This window comes from Doryrhamphus excisus, linkage group LG6, assembly GCF_037039965.1.
Source record: "Doryrhamphus excisus strain RoL-2023G ecotype Guam linkage group LG6, RoL_Dexc_Guam_v1.1, whole genome shotgun sequence".
NCBI classification, from domain to species: Eukaryota; Metazoa; Chordata; class Actinopteri; order Syngnathiformes; family Syngnathidae; genus Doryrhamphus; species Doryrhamphus excisus.
The window spans coordinates 363,394-379,825 of record NC_136362.1 but is presented as its reverse complement, the minus strand read 5'-3'; the positions used below and the strand labels follow the sequence as shown (position 1 = coordinate 379,825).

At 47.0% G+C, this 16,432-nt stretch overlaps 7 non-coding genes across 7 annotated transcripts; all 7 read right to left on the bottom strand.

Moving 5' to 3' along the window:
- Window positions 1-3,065: 3,065 nt before the first annotated feature.
- Window positions 3,066-3,138, bottom strand: trnav-cac (transfer RNA valine (anticodon CAC)). Its single transcript has one exon. It is a non-coding gene; the product is annotated as a tRNA-Val (tRNA).
- A 4,556-nt stretch (window positions 3,139-7,694) lies between these two features.
- On the bottom strand, window positions 7,695-7,766 carry trnaq-cug (transfer RNA glutamine (anticodon CUG)). The gene has a single exon. It is a non-coding gene; the product is annotated as a tRNA-Gln (tRNA).
- Window positions 7,767-8,086: 320 nt separating this feature from the next.
- On the bottom strand, window positions 8,087-8,173 carry trnay-gua (transfer RNA tyrosine (anticodon GUA)). The gene is given in 2 exon segments: window positions 8,087-8,122; window positions 8,137-8,173. It is a non-coding gene; the product is annotated as a tRNA-Tyr (tRNA).
- A 628-nt stretch (window positions 8,174-8,801) lies between these two features.
- On the bottom strand, window positions 8,802-8,874 carry trnav-aac (transfer RNA valine (anticodon AAC)). The gene has a single exon. It is a non-coding gene; the product is annotated as a tRNA-Val (tRNA).
- A 1,435-nt stretch (window positions 8,875-10,309) lies between these two features.
- trnav-aac (transfer RNA valine (anticodon AAC)) lies at window positions 10,310-10,382 on the bottom strand. The gene has a single exon. It is a non-coding gene; the product is annotated as a tRNA-Val (tRNA).
- A 592-nt stretch (window positions 10,383-10,974) lies between these two features.
- trnav-cac (transfer RNA valine (anticodon CAC)) lies at window positions 10,975-11,047 on the bottom strand. The gene has a single exon. It is a non-coding gene; the product is annotated as a tRNA-Val (tRNA).
- A 2,899-nt stretch (window positions 11,048-13,946) lies between these two features.
- Window positions 13,947-14,019, bottom strand: trnav-uac (transfer RNA valine (anticodon UAC)). The gene has a single exon. It is a non-coding gene; the product is annotated as a tRNA-Val (tRNA).
- Between the last annotated feature and the right edge of the window lie 2,413 nt (window positions 14,020-16,432).

The following is a 16,432-nucleotide window of genomic DNA, read 5'->3' as shown; positions in this document are numbered from 1 at the left end:
TTCGAATCCCACTTCTGACAGCTTCTTGAAGTGGCGTCACCCAGTAAACCAGGACCACATGACGGCTGCTGAAAAGTGTACAAAGCAGACCTATTGCATCCTGGGGTCTTGCGTTTCTCCGGAAAACACTCTTTGTACTTCAACATGACCTCGGATGAAAAGTATGAAAACCAGAGTCATGGAAATACCAGAAGAGGACTGCTGAAATTGAACAAACGAGCCCCTCTTTGCTAGGCTTGTAATTTGAGCAACTATCTCTTCCCCTCCTCTGCTGAGTGTCCACTGAATGTAGTTGGCTATTCTCGTGGGGACATCAATTAGTTAAATTAGTTGTATCAGATTGAGATTGAAAGAGGTCTTGTTCTAGTGAGACGGGTTTGCTCTACCCGAATCGTAACCCTACTCAAGGTTATACGTCACATTGTGACATACAAAACAGGAACTCAGGTGGGAGGTTGACCATCTGGCGACTCCATCCAAATGTCAATTCCCTGACCGGGAATCGAACCCGAGCCGCAGCGGTGAAAGCGCAACAGCAGGGGAATTAGCTCAAATGGTAGAGCGCGCGCTTCGCATGTGAGAGGAAGTGGGATCAATGCCCGCATTCTCCAAAATCTCTTTTTTTTTGTGATTAAATGTTCCCAAGTACCAAACACTAACCCGGGCCCCAATCGCGATATCTAGGCCAAATACAGCCATAGGTATCACCTTGTCTTGTCTTGTTGTGGGATCAATGCCCGCAGTCTTCTAGGAGTTCTTTGCCTTTTGTAAAAGAGATGTTAGGATCGGAAATGAGTCCAGGATCGATCCACGTGGTAGACCCGGGTCCGTTTCCCGGCCAATGCAACAGGGCTGTTTTCATACCTTTCATCGTGAAAAGAAGTGCCAAGACCGTTTTCAGGACCAACTGATGACCTCTGAATTCGATCAGAAACGTCACACCTCTCCACCTGAGACTCTACACCTGAGACTCTCCACCACAAGACTTGATTATCTAATCCAAATTCAGTCAATAGTGGCATTCTCAGCCACAACCGCAATGAGACGCCGTAAAGAGTAAAGTTGTTGTCCTGGTTTGCAAAGCCTCCATTGTTACGCCAGAAGGTGCCAGTCACATCCAAAACAAAGGGTTCCATGGTGTAATGGTTAGCACTCTGGACTCTGAATCCAGTTTAGGGTGATACCTATAGCTGTATTTGGCCTAGATATCGGGATTGGGGCCCGGATTAGTATTCGCTACTTGGGAACATTTCATCACAAAAAACAAAAGAGGTTTCGGGTTTATGGAGAATGCAGGCGTTGATCCCGCTACCTCTCACATGCTAAGCGAGCGCTCTATCATTTGAGCTAATTCCCCTGCTGATGGAGTGTTGGCAGAGAAGGTCCAGTCTCACAACTATTTTCCTTTGCTGGAGTACGTCAAAGCGACACAGTCTCTGCCTTTCAGAGTGCAGCCATGATGCAGTCCCTGGTTGTCTAGTGGCTGGGACTTGGTGCTCTCACCACCGCGGCCGTTGTTCGATTCCCGGTCAGGGAACTGACATTTGGTTAGGTTTTGACTGGAGATAGGATTTGTCTTGGTCCTCGGTCGAACGGTTCGAGTCATCTTTCAGCGCTATCTGTGAACTGCTGTCACTGCACATAAAAACAATTCCAAGTCCGCCAATCGAATCCCGGTCTACCTCCTGATGGTCGTTAACATCCATCATAAATGGGGTGTTAAAATGTGGATTTTCAAAAGGAACAAAGACAATCCATCTGCAACCTGGTCAACGGACACGTAAACAGTGCAGGTACCCTCCTTTGTGCGGCTCCATTTCAGTGTCCTCCGTTGTCAGCGAACCTAACAAGGTCACAGTTTTTTCCTGATCAGGGCACCGTATTGGGTTGTGTGGATGAGTGGTCTAAAGCACCAGATTAAGGCTCCTTTCGCTCAGGAGCCACTGGTTGAAATCCCACAGCTGTCATTTTCCTGGTCAGGTCCATTATCCACGGCTGGAATTATTTGGTAGCAAAGGACTGTCAGATTGTACGACACAGCTGAGCACTTGGAGAAGAAGATGAATAGAGGTCTTGTTCTCCCGGACTGGTTGTTGCAACCGCAACCCTGCTCAAGGTTCAATGTGACATACAAAACAGGCACTCCCCGTCTGGGAATCGAATCCTAGCCACTAGACCACCTGGGACTGCTTTTGGTCTGCACTCAGAAAGGCAGAGACTGTGTCCCTTCTCTTTGGCCTTCTCGGTGTTAAGGATGAGGAAGCAGAAGTCTTCTGGCATTTTGGACTTGACCACAGGAGGAGGATAGAAAGTCTGATGCTCTACCAACTGAGCTATCCTGGCCCTTGATAAGTAAGGACAACTCAATGAAGACAAAATCTTCTGTACTTGTCCTTGCAGAGATGAAGAGGCCCAGGTCCCGAAATGTCCACCCCCAGGATGGACTGAGGTCTTAAACTACCCACATGTACAATCCAAATATCTTCTGGACAAAAAGAGTCTGTTGTCAGACGAGACAAAGGTTGAACCGGTCACCTGAACATGAAACTTTTGATCTGAGTGTCTGGGATTCAAGTCCCTGTTCAGGTGACCAGGTCTGAGGTCCACTTGCACACGCCTCCTTTTCTCCCTCAAACTACGAGGGCAACAGGACAATCCCTGGGTACTCATGAGGAGACTGGCTTTTAACTGGAACTGGAAAGACTTGCGGCCCCGCACACAAACCAAGTATCTTCTGATCAGCTGATCCTTGACATCAGCTGTCACAGACATTGGCGTCGTTTGGGGACCTCATCCTGATCCACGGTTACCACTGATTTGTAGAGTAAGTCAATAAGTCATCATACTCTTACAGGAAGACTCAGTCCAAACACTCAATTGCTGCAGGGCAAGTAGGTTCCACCAAGACTTGAACTTGGACCACTGGATTCAGAGTCCAGAGTGCTAACCATTACATCATTACATGGGGATGGATGCTCGTGTACACACCTTCAGACATCAAGAACATATCCTTGTTCCTATTTGTCATCTTGATTTTTTTTGTAAAAGGAGGTCTTGAAAGGCCATGTTTCCACCCAGTTTCGAACTGGGGACCTTTTGCGTGTGAGGCAAACGTGATAACCACTACACTATGGAAACCTGTAGGAAGGGGCTTTTAAGGGGACTGGTGAAGTCACAAAGCAGTTGCCAAACAATGAAACACGATGATGTGTCCAAAGTGGGGGCAGATTGACAATTGTCCAAATAGACAAAGATGTCTCCTTTGTAGGGAAAATTGTTCCAGAAATAATGGGCTTTTCTTCAACAAAACAAGACATCATAATTGCGGCTTGAAAGAAACACCTTCGCCACCCTCTGGGTCACTTTGATATCTCGGTGGACTCAACTTGTGCCCTTGGAGTCAATGGTTTGTAAATAGGCTTGTAACCTCCTCTAACCTGTCTGGATGGCTGGCCTTTTGAAGAATGAAGTTAAGGTCCTTTCAGCCAGCCAATAAGCCTTTTCAAACTATTTGCCAAGTCACAACATAAACAGGGATTGTTCTGAAAACCGGGCTTGAACCAGAGACCTTTAGAACTTCAGTCTAACGTTCTCCTAAGTGAGTATTTCATTACGCGGTTCGATTCCCAGACAGGGAGTTCCTGTTTTGTATGTCACGTTGAACCTTGAGCAGGGTTGCGGTTGCAACAACCAGTCCGGGAGAACAAGACCTCTATTCATCTTCTTCTCCAAGTGCTCAGCTGTGTTGTACAATCTGACAGTCCTTTGCTACCAAATCATTCCAGGACCTGACCAGGAAAATGACAGCTGTGGGATTTCAACCAGTGGCTCCTGAGCGAAAGGAGCCTTAATCTGGTGCTTTAGACCACTCATCCACACAACCCAAAACGGTGCCCTGATCAGGAAAAAACTGTGACCTTGTGAGGTTTGCTGACAATGGAGGACACTGAAATGGAGCCGCACAAAGGAGGGTACCTGCACTGTTTACGTGTCCGTTGACCAGGTAGACCGGGATTCAATTGGCGGACTTGAAATTTTTCTTATGTGCAGTGACAGCAGTTCACAGACAGCGCTGAAAAATGACCCGAACCGTTCGACCGAGGACCAAGACAAATCCTATCTCCAGTCAAAACCTAACCAAATGTCAGTTCCCTGACTGGGAATCGAACAACGGCCGCTGGGGTGAGCGCACCAAGTCCCAGCCACTAGACAACCAGGGACTGCATCATGGCTGCACTCTGAAAGGCAGAGACTGTGTCGCTTTGACGTACTCCAGCAAAGGAAAATAGTTATGAGACTGTTATGAGACCTTCTCTGCCAACACTGCATCAGCAGGGGAATTAGCTCAAATGGTGGAGCGCTCGCTTAGCATGTGAGCGGTAGCGGGATCAATGCCCGCATTCACCATAAACTCTGCTGAGATTGTTTCCCTTTTTGCATGGCTCCTTTCTACATTCTTCACACTGACATGAAATTTCTGCAGTGGCTTTTGTCCAATTTCCTCGCGGGTGACACAGCCCCCCCCCCCCCCCCATGTGTAACAGAAAGTCCAGCCGCACCACAAAACAAAGCAAAACAAAGTCATTTCAGCTGCTTTTACCCACGATCTTATCCTTTCCGTGCTGACTCATCGGACCAGAGCTCTGCCTTTGGGTTCAGCTCCCGGACCAGTGGAGCATCCAACGTAAATCAACTGATAAACTGTCATGTTAGATGCCAAGAACAAGACGCCAAGGTACCTTGAACTCCTCCAGTGGGGGTCGGATCTCTTCCCCAACACATAGACAATTTCATTGAAATGTCAAGACAACCTCTTTTGTCCTGCTAATGTGGTCTGTTTTGTTAGCCCAAATGTCCAAAATCACAAGGGTTTTGCCTTTGTAGGGAGCATTGTAGTACATGTCACATGTCACCCCACATCAAACAGTTAACCCGGACTGCATTCTTCCATCTTAAGAACATAGCCCGACTCCGTCCATCACTTACATTCTCTGCCGCTGAATCCCTAATCCATGCATTCATCACCTCCATAATCGACTACTGCAACAGCATTCTCTACGGTACACCATCCAAAACCCTCAACAAACTACAATATATTCAGAACTCCGCTGCCCGCCTCCTCACCTCCACCCACTCCCGTCAACACATTACCCCTGTCCTCCAAAACCTCCACTGGCTTCCCGTCCCCCAACGCATTCACTTCAAAATTCTTCTCATCACCTACAAAGCCCTCCACGATCTGACCCCCCCATATCTCACAGACCTCCTCCATCCACATAATCCCCCGTGTCCCCTTCGCTCGCATAAGGCCCCCTGTTTAAAACTGGGTGGAAACATGGACTTTCTATTCCCTCTTTTACAAAATAACTGGTGGTCTAGTGGCTAGGATTCGGTGCTCTCGGTGTTCGATTCCCGGTGTTTCGATTCCCGGTCAGGGAATTGACATTTGGATAGGTTTTTACTGAAGAGAGGATTTGTCTTCGGCCTCGGTGGAATGGTTGGGGTCATCTTGAAGCGCTATTTGGTAACAATAACTCAATGCGGGAATGCGGGTATCAATCCTGCTGCATCTCGCATGCTAAGCAAGCACTTTACCATTTGAGGTAATTCCCCTGGTTTGGGGTATTTGTCGGATGCTAAGGGGTAGATCCAATCCCAACATCTCTTCTACAAAAGGTGAAGCACTCCTTGGAGACTGTGGGAATTGATCCCAAATAAGACAAGACAAGGTGCTCGACAGGAGAATGCAGTTAGGACTGGGTTTAGGGTGATACCTTAGGTTGTATTTGGCCTAGATATTGGGATTGGGGCCCGGATTAGTGTTTAATAATAATAATAATACATTTTATTTAAAAGCGCCTTTCAGGACACCCAAGGTCGCTGTACAGGAGATAAAAACACCAATATAAAATACAAGATAAAAGACAACAAACAATAAATAAGAGCATACAATAAATCGGGACAGGGGGGACCATGTGAACCAGTTAAAGGGAATAGGCAAGTTTGAACAGATTAGGCAACAGAACAGGGTTTTGAGGTTAGATTTGAAAATGGGAAGGGTGGCAGAGTTACGGAGGTCTGGTGGCAGAGAGTTCCAGAGTTGGGGAGCAGAGCGGCTGAAAGCTCTGCTCCCCATAGTGCTAAGACGTACAGAGGGAACAGTGAGATGGAGGGACGGGATGATCTGAGGGAACGGGATGGCTTAAGAATGTGGATGAGGTCAGAGAGGTAAGGGGGGGCAAGGTTATGGATGGACTTGTAGGTGAACAGAAGGATTTTGTAGTTGATTCTTTGTGTCACGGGGAGCCAGTGGAGTTGCTGCAGGATGGGGGTGATGTGGTGGAATGAGGGGGTCCTGGTGATGATCCGGGCAGCAGAGTTCTGAACCAGTTGAAGTTTATGGAGGGATTTGTGAGGGAGGCCGAAGAGGAGAGCGCTACAATAGTCGATGCGGGAAGTGACAAGGCTATGGACAAGGATGGCGGTGGTGTGGGGGTTGAGGGAGGGGCGTAGACGATTAATGGAGCGCAAATGGAAGTAAGCTGACCTGGTGACGTTATTGATGTGGGATTGGAAAGATAGTGTGCTGTCGAGGATGACACCCAGACTCTTGACCTGAGGGGAGGGGGAGACTAAGGAGCTGTCGATGGAGAGAGAGAAGGAGTCAACTTTAGATAGGGTGGATTTGGTGCCAATGAGTAAGAATTCAGTTTTATTGCTATTAAGTTTCAGAAAGTTGGAGGTGAACCATGATTTTATTTCAGAGACAGGAGGTGAGGGAGGGGGGTGGGAGTGTAGAGTTAGGTTTGGAAGAGAGGTAGAGCTGGGTGTCATCCGCGAAGCAGTGAAAGTGAATGTTAAATTTACGGAAGATATGGCCGAGGGGGAGAAGGTAGGTTATGAAAAGAAGGGGACCCAGGACAGAGCCCTGGGGCACACCTGTGGTGACTGGGGAGGGGTCGGAGAAAGATTAAAGCTGAATGAACTGAGTGCGGTCTGTGAGATAGGAGTGGGACCAGTGGAGGGGGGTGTGGGTGATGCCAATTTCGGAGAGTCTGCTGAGGAGGATGGGGTGTGAGATGGTGTCAAAGGCCGCACTCAGGTCAAGGAGGATGAGAATAGAAAGTGAACCGGTGTCAGCTGCAGTGAGGAGATCATTGGTGATTTTGATGAGTGCAGTTTCGGTGCTGTGACGGGGACGGAAGCCGGACTGGAAGGGTTCATACAGATTGTTAAGGGTGAGATGTGCGTGAAGTTGGGAGGAGACTATTTTTTCAAGAATTTTGGAAATGAAGGGTAAGTTGGAGATAGGGCGGAGGTTATTGAAGTTGTTGGGATCTGAGTGTCCGGGATTCAAGTCCCTGTTCAGGTGACCAGGTCTGAGGTCCACTTGCAAACGCCTCCTTTTTGCCCTCAATATACGAGGGCAACAGGACAATCCCTTGGTACTCTATGGAAACTACATGAGGAGCCTGGCTTTTAACTGGAACTGGAAAGACTTGTGGCCCCGCACACAAACCAAGTATCTTCTGATCAGCTGATCATTGACATCAGCTGTCACAGACATTGGCGTCGTTTGGGGACCTCATCCTGATCCACGGTTACCACTGATTCGTAGAGTAAGTCAATAAGTCATCATACTCTTACTGTTAAAGGAAGACACAGTCCAAACACTCGATTGCTGCAGGGCAAGTAGGTTCCACCAAGACTTGAACTTGGATCACTGGATTCAGAGTCCAGAGTGCTAACCATTACACCATGGAACCCTTTGATTTGGATGTGACTGGCACCTTCTGGCGTAACAATGGAGGCTTTGCAAACCAGGACACCAACTTTACTCTTTGATGAGCGCAAAGTATTTTGGGGTACAATCCAGGGGTCTTGGGCTCTCACGGAAATGGCTGTCCTTTTCCAACAGGAGTTGAGATGAAATGTATTCAAATAGACAAACTGCATTGATCACTCAATCAGAATTTCTCCGTTTGCCAATTTCAAGTCCAACTCCATCGACAGGGAAGCGGAGGTCCTTCAGACAAGACGGCATTGCCATTCTTTCCTGGCAGACATAACATAAGCAAAAGGCTTGTCCTTCGAGCCGGACTTGAACCAGCGACCTAAGGATGCCAGCTTGAACCACTACAGTCCTCCACTCTTCCAACTGAGCTATCGAAGGTCTTGCTGTTTTGGGGCTAGTGAGTACGACCGAGCGTTCGACGGCGTCTCATTGAGGTTGTGGCTGAGAATGCCACTATTGACAGAATTTGGATTAGATCATCAAGTCTTGTGGTGGAGAGTCTCAGGTGGAGAGTCTCAGGTGAAGAGGTGTGACGTTTCTGATTGAATTCAGAGGTCATCAGTTGGTCCTGAAAAAAGTCTTGGCAATTTTTTCACGATGAAAGGTATGAAAACAGCCCTGTTGCATTGGCCGGGAATCGGACCAGGATCCAGAAATGTCCACCTCCAAGATGGATAGCAAAAGTCCTGATTAGCTCAGTCGGTAGAGCATGAGACTCTTAATCTCATGGACATGGGTTCGCACCCCATGATGGGCGATTCAGCAGTTTTATTGATAAATCTGAAAGATACCTTTCCTGTTGAAAACTGTTCAACATGCAGAAAACATTTCATTTCAAATACACAAAAACAAGTCTTTTGACCAAAAGCCCTCGCAGCTCACTTCCTAGGGCATCAGACTTTAAATCTGAGCGTCAAGAGTTCAAGTCCCTTCAGAGATCAAGCACATGTCCTTGTTCCGATTTGTCACCTTAACTTTTTTTGTAAAAGAAGGACTTGAATGGCCATGTTTCCACCCAGTTTCGAAATGGGGACCTTTTGCGTGTTAGGCAAACGTGATGACCACTACACTATGGAAACCTGAAGGAAGGGGCTTTTAAGGGGACTGAGCTCAATTTTATTCCACACATTAAAAAGGAGTTCTTTGCCTTTTGTAGAAGAGATGTTGGGATTGGATCTACCCCTTAGCCTCCGACAAATACCCCAAACCAGGGGAATTACCTCAAATGGTAAAGTGCTTGCTTAGCATGCGACAAGTAGCAGAGTCGATACCCGCATTCTCCAAGGAATCCTTTGTATTTTGTAAAAGAGATGTGGGATCGGAAATGAGTCCAGGATCTATCCCTCAGCGTCAGACAAATACCCCAAACCTAATCCTGGCCGCATTCTCTAGATTAGTCTCTTATCATGGAATAGTGAAGAAACCCAGTACCACTAGACCACCAGGGACTGCTTTTGATCTGCACTCAAAAAGGCAGAGACCTTGTCGCTTCTCTTTGGCCTTCTCGGTGTTGAGGATGAGGGAGCAGAAGTCTTCTGGCATTTTGGACTTGACCACAGGTGGAGGATAAAATAGATTGGTTTCACATTTAATACTTCTCCTCACCACCTGAACAGGGACTTGAACCCTAGACCCTGAGATTAAAAGTCTGTTGCTCTACCAACTGAGCTACCCAGGCCCTTGATAAATAAGGACAACTCAATGAAGACAAAATCTGGCATACTGTACTTGTCCTTGCAGAGATGAAGAGCCCCTGGTCCCAAAATGTCCACCCCCAAATTGGACTGAGGTCTTAAACTACCCACATGGACAATCCAAATATCTTCTGGACAAAAAGCGTTTGTGGTCAGACAAGACAAAGGTTGAGCCGGTCACCTGAACATGAAACTTTTGATCTGAGTGTCCGGGATTCAAGTCCCTGTTCAGGTGACCAGGTCTGAGGTCCACTTGCAAACGCCTCCTTTTGCCCTCAAAATACAAGGACAATACCTTGGTACTTTATGGAAACTACATGAGGAGCCGGGCTTTTAACTGGAACTGGAAAGACTTGTGGCCCCGCAATGTCAGAAGTGGGTTTTGAACCCACACATCATTAGAGACTGCAACCTGAATGCAGCTGTGGAATTGATCAAACATCACGATGGCCACATCAATAAAAACAGAACAAAAAATTATATCTAGAGCAGCAAATGGCCGATTAGCTCAGTCGGTAGAGCATGAGACGCTTAATCTCATGTTCGTGGGTTCGAGCCCCATATTGGGCGATTCAGCAGTTTTATTGATACATCTGAGAGATATCTTTCATGTTGAAAATTGTTCAACATGCAGAAAACATTTCATTCCAAATACACAAAAACAAGTCTTTTGACCAAAAGCCTGGGGGCTCACTTCGTAGGGCATCAGACTTTAAATCTGAGTGTCAAGAGTTCAAGTCCCTTCCGAGATCAAGCACATGTCCTTGTTCCTATTTGTCATCTTGGCTTTTTTTTGTAAAAAAAAGGACTTGAATGGCCATGTTTCCACCCAGTTTCAAACTGGGGACCTTTTGCGTGTTAGGCAAACGTTATAACCACTACACTATGGAAACCTGAAGGAAGGGTCTTTTAAGGGGTCTGAGCTCAATTTTATTCCACACATTAAAAATGTTACAAAAACAGGATTTTATTTTTCATTTAAAGAATATAGCCAGAGTCCGCCCGTTCCTCTCTCGGGCAAATAGAGAGATGCTGATGCATGTTATTTTTTGCAATGCCCTGCTTTCTGGTCTTCCTAAAATAAACATCACAAGTCTACAACTTTTACAGAACAATTTTTGCTGCATGTGTGCTGACGAGGACCAGAAGGCAGGCGCATATTACACCGCTTCTAAAATCACTGCATTGGCTCCCTGTATGTTTCAGGATCCATTTGCAGGTTCTCTTAATGGTTTTTAAATGTCTTAAGGGTTGTGCGCCTTCTTATTTTTCAGAATTTCTTTTACGTTATGAACCCTCGCGGTCCATCAAGTCCTCCAACACCGACCTGTTATGTATTCCCAGCCCTTCAGTCATCCGGGAAATACGGATTGTGTGTCCAAACTGGGGATGGATGCTCGTGGACACACCTTCAGACATCAAGCACATATCCTTGTTCCTATTTGTCATCTTGATTTTTTTGTAAAAGGAGGTCTTGAAAGGCCATGTTTCCACCCAGTTTCGAACTGGGGACCTTTTGCGTGTGAGGCAAATGTGATAACCACTACACTATGGAAACCAGACGGAAGGGGCTTTTAAGGGGACTGGTGAAGTCACAAAGCAGTTGCCAAACAATGAAACACGACAATCTGTCCAAAGTGGGGGCAGATTGACAATTGTCCAAATGGACAAAGATTTCTCCTTTGTAGGGAAAATTGTTCCAGAAATAATGGGCTTTTCTTCAACAAAACAAGACATCATAATTGCGGCTTGAAAGAAACACCTTAGCCACCCTCGGGGTCACTTTGATATCTCGGTGGACTCAACTTGTGCCCTTGGAGTCAATGGTTTGGCTTGTAACCTCCTCTAACCTTGTCTGGATGGCTGGATGTCTGGCCTTTTCAAGAATTAAGTTAAGGTCCTTTCAGCCAGCCAATAAGCCTTTTCAAACTATTTGCCAAGTCACAACATAAACAGGGATTGTTCTGAAAACCAGGGTTGAACCAGGGACCTTTAGAACTTCAGTCTAACGTTCTCCTAAGTGAGTATTTCAGCTTCTTAGGTGGTGTTCTGCTTTTTCAGCCGTGGGTAAAAGTGGGGGCAGGGTGAAGCTGTGTCTGTGCCACGTATGTTGCTGTGTACCTGGTCCAGTGTGTTCTCATCTTGGGTTGGAATGTCCCCATGCTGATAACGGGTGGGGAATACAGTCCGTTGATGAGGATAAGAGCTACAGAAAATGGGAAGGATTTCACTGGCTGAAGTCTCCAGCTACCATAAAAACGGCCATGGGCCACAAGCCTGTTCTGAATTCCGCTTTGGCCAATCGACACTACATCAACTCAGCAGCAGTCCTTGTTAGTATAGTGGCCAGTATCTCCGCCTGTCACATGGAAGATTGCGCGGTTGGATTCCCAGACGGGGAGTTCCTGTTTTGTATGTCACGTTGAACCTTGAGCAGGGTTGCGGTTGCAACCACCAGTCTGGGACCCTAAACCCAGTCCGAACCTAAACCCAGTCCGAACTGCATTCTCCCCGCTAGCACCTTGTCTTGTTGTGGGATCAATGCCCGCAGTCTCCAAGGAGTTCTTTGCCTTTTGTAGAAGAGATGTTGGGATTGGATCTACCCCTTAGCTTCCGACAAATACCCCAAACGAGGGGAATTACCTCAAATGGTAAAGTGCTTGCTTCGCATGCGAGAAGTAGCAGAATCGGTACCCGCATTCTCCAAGGAATCCTTTGTATTTTGTAAAAGAGATGTGGGATCGGAAATGAGTCCCGGATCTATCCCTAAGCGTCAGACAAATACCCCAAACCTAATCCTGGCCGCGTTCTCTAGATTAGTCTCTTATCATGGAAGTGAAGAAACCCAGTACATGATTTATTATTCTCAAGTAGCGCATCAAGGTGACCCCAACCCCAACCCCAACCATTCCACCGAGGTGGAAGACAAATCCTATATCCAGTCAAAACCTATCCAAATGTCAATTCCCTGACCGGGAATCGAACCCAGACCACAGCGGTGAGAGCACAGAATGCACTCAGAAATGCACTCAGAAAGGCAGAGACCTTGTCGCTTCTCTTTGGCCTTCTCAGTGTTGAGGATGAGGGAGCAGAAGTCTTCTGGCATTTTGGACTTGACCACAGGAGGAGGATAAAAAAGATTGGTTTCACATTTAATACTTCTCCTCACCACCTGAACAGGGACTTGAATAAATAAGGACAACTCAATGAAGACAAAATCTTCTGGCATACTGTACTTGTCCTTGCAGAGATGAAGAGCGCCCGGTCCCGAAATGTCCACCCCCAAATTGGACTGAGGTCTTAAACTACCCACATGGACAATCCAAATATCTTCTGGACAAAAAGAGTTTGTGGTCAGACAAGACAAAGGTTGAGCCGGTCGCCTGAACATGAAACTTTTGATCTGAGTGTCCGGGATTCAAGTCCCTGTTCAGGTGACCAGGTCATAAGGCACCCTGTTTAAAACTGGGTGGAAACATGGGCTTTCTATTCCTTCTTTTACAAAGTAACTGGTGGTCTAGTGGCTAGGATTCGGTGCTCGGTCACAAGACCTCCCTCAATTTTCGTTTCCAAGTGCTCAGCTGTGTTGTACAATCTGACAGTCCTTTGCTGCCAAATCATTCCAGTCGTGGATAATGGACCTGACCAGGAAAATGCCAGCTTTGGCATTTCAACCAGTGATACAACTAATTTAATTAATTTAAATTCAGCACACAGCAGAGGAGGGTAAAAGATGAGGGGCACGTTTGTTCAATTCCAGCAGTCCTCTTCTGGTGTTTCTATGACTCTGATACTTTTCCTTCGAGGTCATGTTGAAGTACAAAGACTATTTTCTGGAGAAACGCAGGACCCCAGGATGCAATAGGTCTGCGTTGTACACTTTTCAGCAGCGGTCATGTTGAAAAGCACCCCTGGTTTACTGGGTGACGCCACTTCAAGATGCAAGACGTTGTCAGAAGTGGGATTCAAACCCACACCTCATTGGAGACTGCAACCTGAATGCAGCGCCTTCGACCACTCGGCCATCCTGAAAAACTCCTGTTTAACTAATTTAAATTCAGCACACAGCAGAGGAGGGTAAAAGATAGCCTAGCAAAGAGGGGCACGTTTGTTAATAAAAACAGAACAAAAAAATGATATCTAGAGCAGAAGAAGCTCAGTCGGTAGAGCATGAGACTCTTAAGCTCATGATTGTGGGTTCGAGCCCCACATTTGGTGATTCATAACTTTTATTGATACATCTGGAAGATATCTTTCCTGTTGAAAATTGTTCAACATGCAGAAAACATTTCATTCCAAATACACAAAAACAAGTCTTATGACCAAAGGCATTTGTCATTTGTCATCAGACTTTTAATCTGAGGGTCAAGAGTTCAAGTCCCTTCAAAGATCAAGCACATATCCTTGTTCCTATTTGTCACCTTGATTTTTTTGTAAAAGGAGGACTTGAAAGGCCATGTTTCCACCCAGTTTCGAACTGGGGACCTTTTGCGTGTAAGGCAAACGTGATAACCACTACACTATGGAACCCTGAAGGACAGGTCTTTTAAGGGGACTGAGCTCAATTTTATTCCACATATTAAAAATGTTACAAAAACAGGATTTTATTTTTCATTTAAAGAATATAGCCAGAGTCCGCCCGTTCCTCTCTCGGGCAAATACTTCTACTTGCCAGTACCCTGCTGTGAGGTCGAGTGTCGAAAAATACCTTGCTTGACCAAGAGCCTCCAATGCTTCCTCTATACGAGGCAAAGGGAACGCATCCCTAGTGCTGCAGGAGTTAAGCTTCCTATAATCGATGCAGAGCCTTGGAGTGCCATCCTTCTTGGTCACTATCACCACAGGCGAAGCATATGGACTCTTACTAGGCCTAATAACTCCTGTCGACTCCATATCATTCAACAACTTCCGTACATCCTGCCACTGAGAGGCGGGGATTTTGCGATATGGGAGCCGAAATGGCTTACAGTCCACCAAAGGGATCTCATGCTGCATTGTTTTTGTGTGGCCATAGTCCAGGGGGTACTGGGAAAACACACTTTTATTTCTCTCAATCAGGTCTTTGAGAAGAGTGCGCTGGTGGTCACTTTCAACTGCAGCTTCACTTAGGTCCACCCCGCAAGCCGACACAACCTGCTCAAGGCTTATGGCTCCCCCCTTGACGGAGTCATCCTCCTGGCTGTCACTAAACTCCACCACCCTGTCCACCAGAACAGCATCTGCCAGATGAGTGTTTGGTTTTATCACAATGGCCTGCTGGGATAGGTTCATAACTCGGATGGGAGCGTAACCTCTGCTGACATTAGCAAGGACTTTAGCCACCAGAAGGTCTTGAGGGAGCTTTGGGACGGTTTCCAGGAGGGCGGTATACGTTTTTCTTTTTGGGCCCCCTTTGATCTTGCACTTTAAATTTAGCTCATGTCCACCTGGAACGCGTATTCTATGTCCAGCATACACAACAGGACCCACCACACACTGATTTTGCTCAGGTTGAGTGTTCTCCACCTCCGACAAAGCAGCGTACCATTCTGGGTGGCTTTCCTTTACCCACTGGAGGAATTGGCTGCCATGGGCTGCTTGAAGGTGGTCTCCGGACGCCCGAAGAACATTATTTCCAATCAGCAGAGGGACAGAGGAACGGTATTGCGAGTCTGGAACAACAAAAGCTGGCAACTTATTAAACTCCTTTCCAAACATCTTAACTTTTATATTCAGGACACCATAGTGTGAAACCTTCTGACCTGCTGCACCCTCTATGGGAATTTTAGAGGGTCTGAGTTTGGATTTTCTAAGGACAGGATGGGTACGCCAGTACTTGTGTGTAATGCTCGTGACCTGAGAGCTTTTGTCAAAGAGGGCCCGACACTCAACTCCATTGACCTCTACCTCTGCCTCATTTCTGGGTCCCACAAGGGGTGTGTCCACTACAACATTGTTGTCACTCTGTCGTGGGGGGTCTTGGTGTTCACCCATGGTTGCCCCAGCGACCATGGGGCCTAGGCGTTTAAAGACCGCACTGTGGGGAGTGGGGAGTGTTCTCTTCTGAGCCCGTTGAGTGGATTTGAAGAGACACTGCTTGGTCTGTGTCAGGGAGAATTTCTCTACAGACCCTAGCTGTATGCCCTGACATCCCACACCTGTAGCAAACGACACCTGGGCTCGGTGTAGTGTTCCTAGCAGGGGTCCGTGTCCTAACTGGGATCACAGGGGTCGAGGAGGCAAGTCTTGACTCAAGTTGAGACAACTTGGCCATCTGCTCTTCCTGGTTCAGAGCTAATTTATTAACTGCTTCCATCAAATCTGATAATGCAGAGTTAGCCTTTATCTTGTCTTGCTTCGTCCCTCCTGCACCTTCAACTGTCACCTGCACCTGTGTGTGGGCTTTTCTCACCTTTAGTGGTGTGTGGAACGCCCGGTTTTCTTTAGCCAGGTTCCGCAACTCCGCTTGCAGTTGCCGGGAACTGAGAAGCCTGGGTTTCATTGGTGCGATCCTTGAGTACACCTCTGCATCTTGGAGCCCTCTCAGGAACTGGCGCACCAGTTTACTATCACGGTCAGGAAAAGGGTCACCACCTCTTTGACCTTCCTCCACTGTTCACAACACTGCCTCTAAAGCAATTGCGAAGGAACAAGCGGTCTCGCCTGCCTTCTGGCTGCGCTCATAGAAGTCGGCCAGCGGGTCTAAAGAGCCTTGTGTGTCACCATACTCTGCTCTCAATTCCTCGAAGGCTTACTCAGGGGTTTGTTCAAGGGCTGGGAGGTTGAGTTCAAGCTTCCTGGCTTTGCCCCCTAAATGTCTGACAATCGTGGGAAAGCAAGGGTGCATCGGCAGCTCTAGGGCCTCAAGGAGATAATGCATGTCTCGGACCCAGTCCTCTATTAGCATTTTGCTTTCAGTGTTTCCTGTGAAGACTGGAACATTTTTCACCTGGTGAGTCTGCAT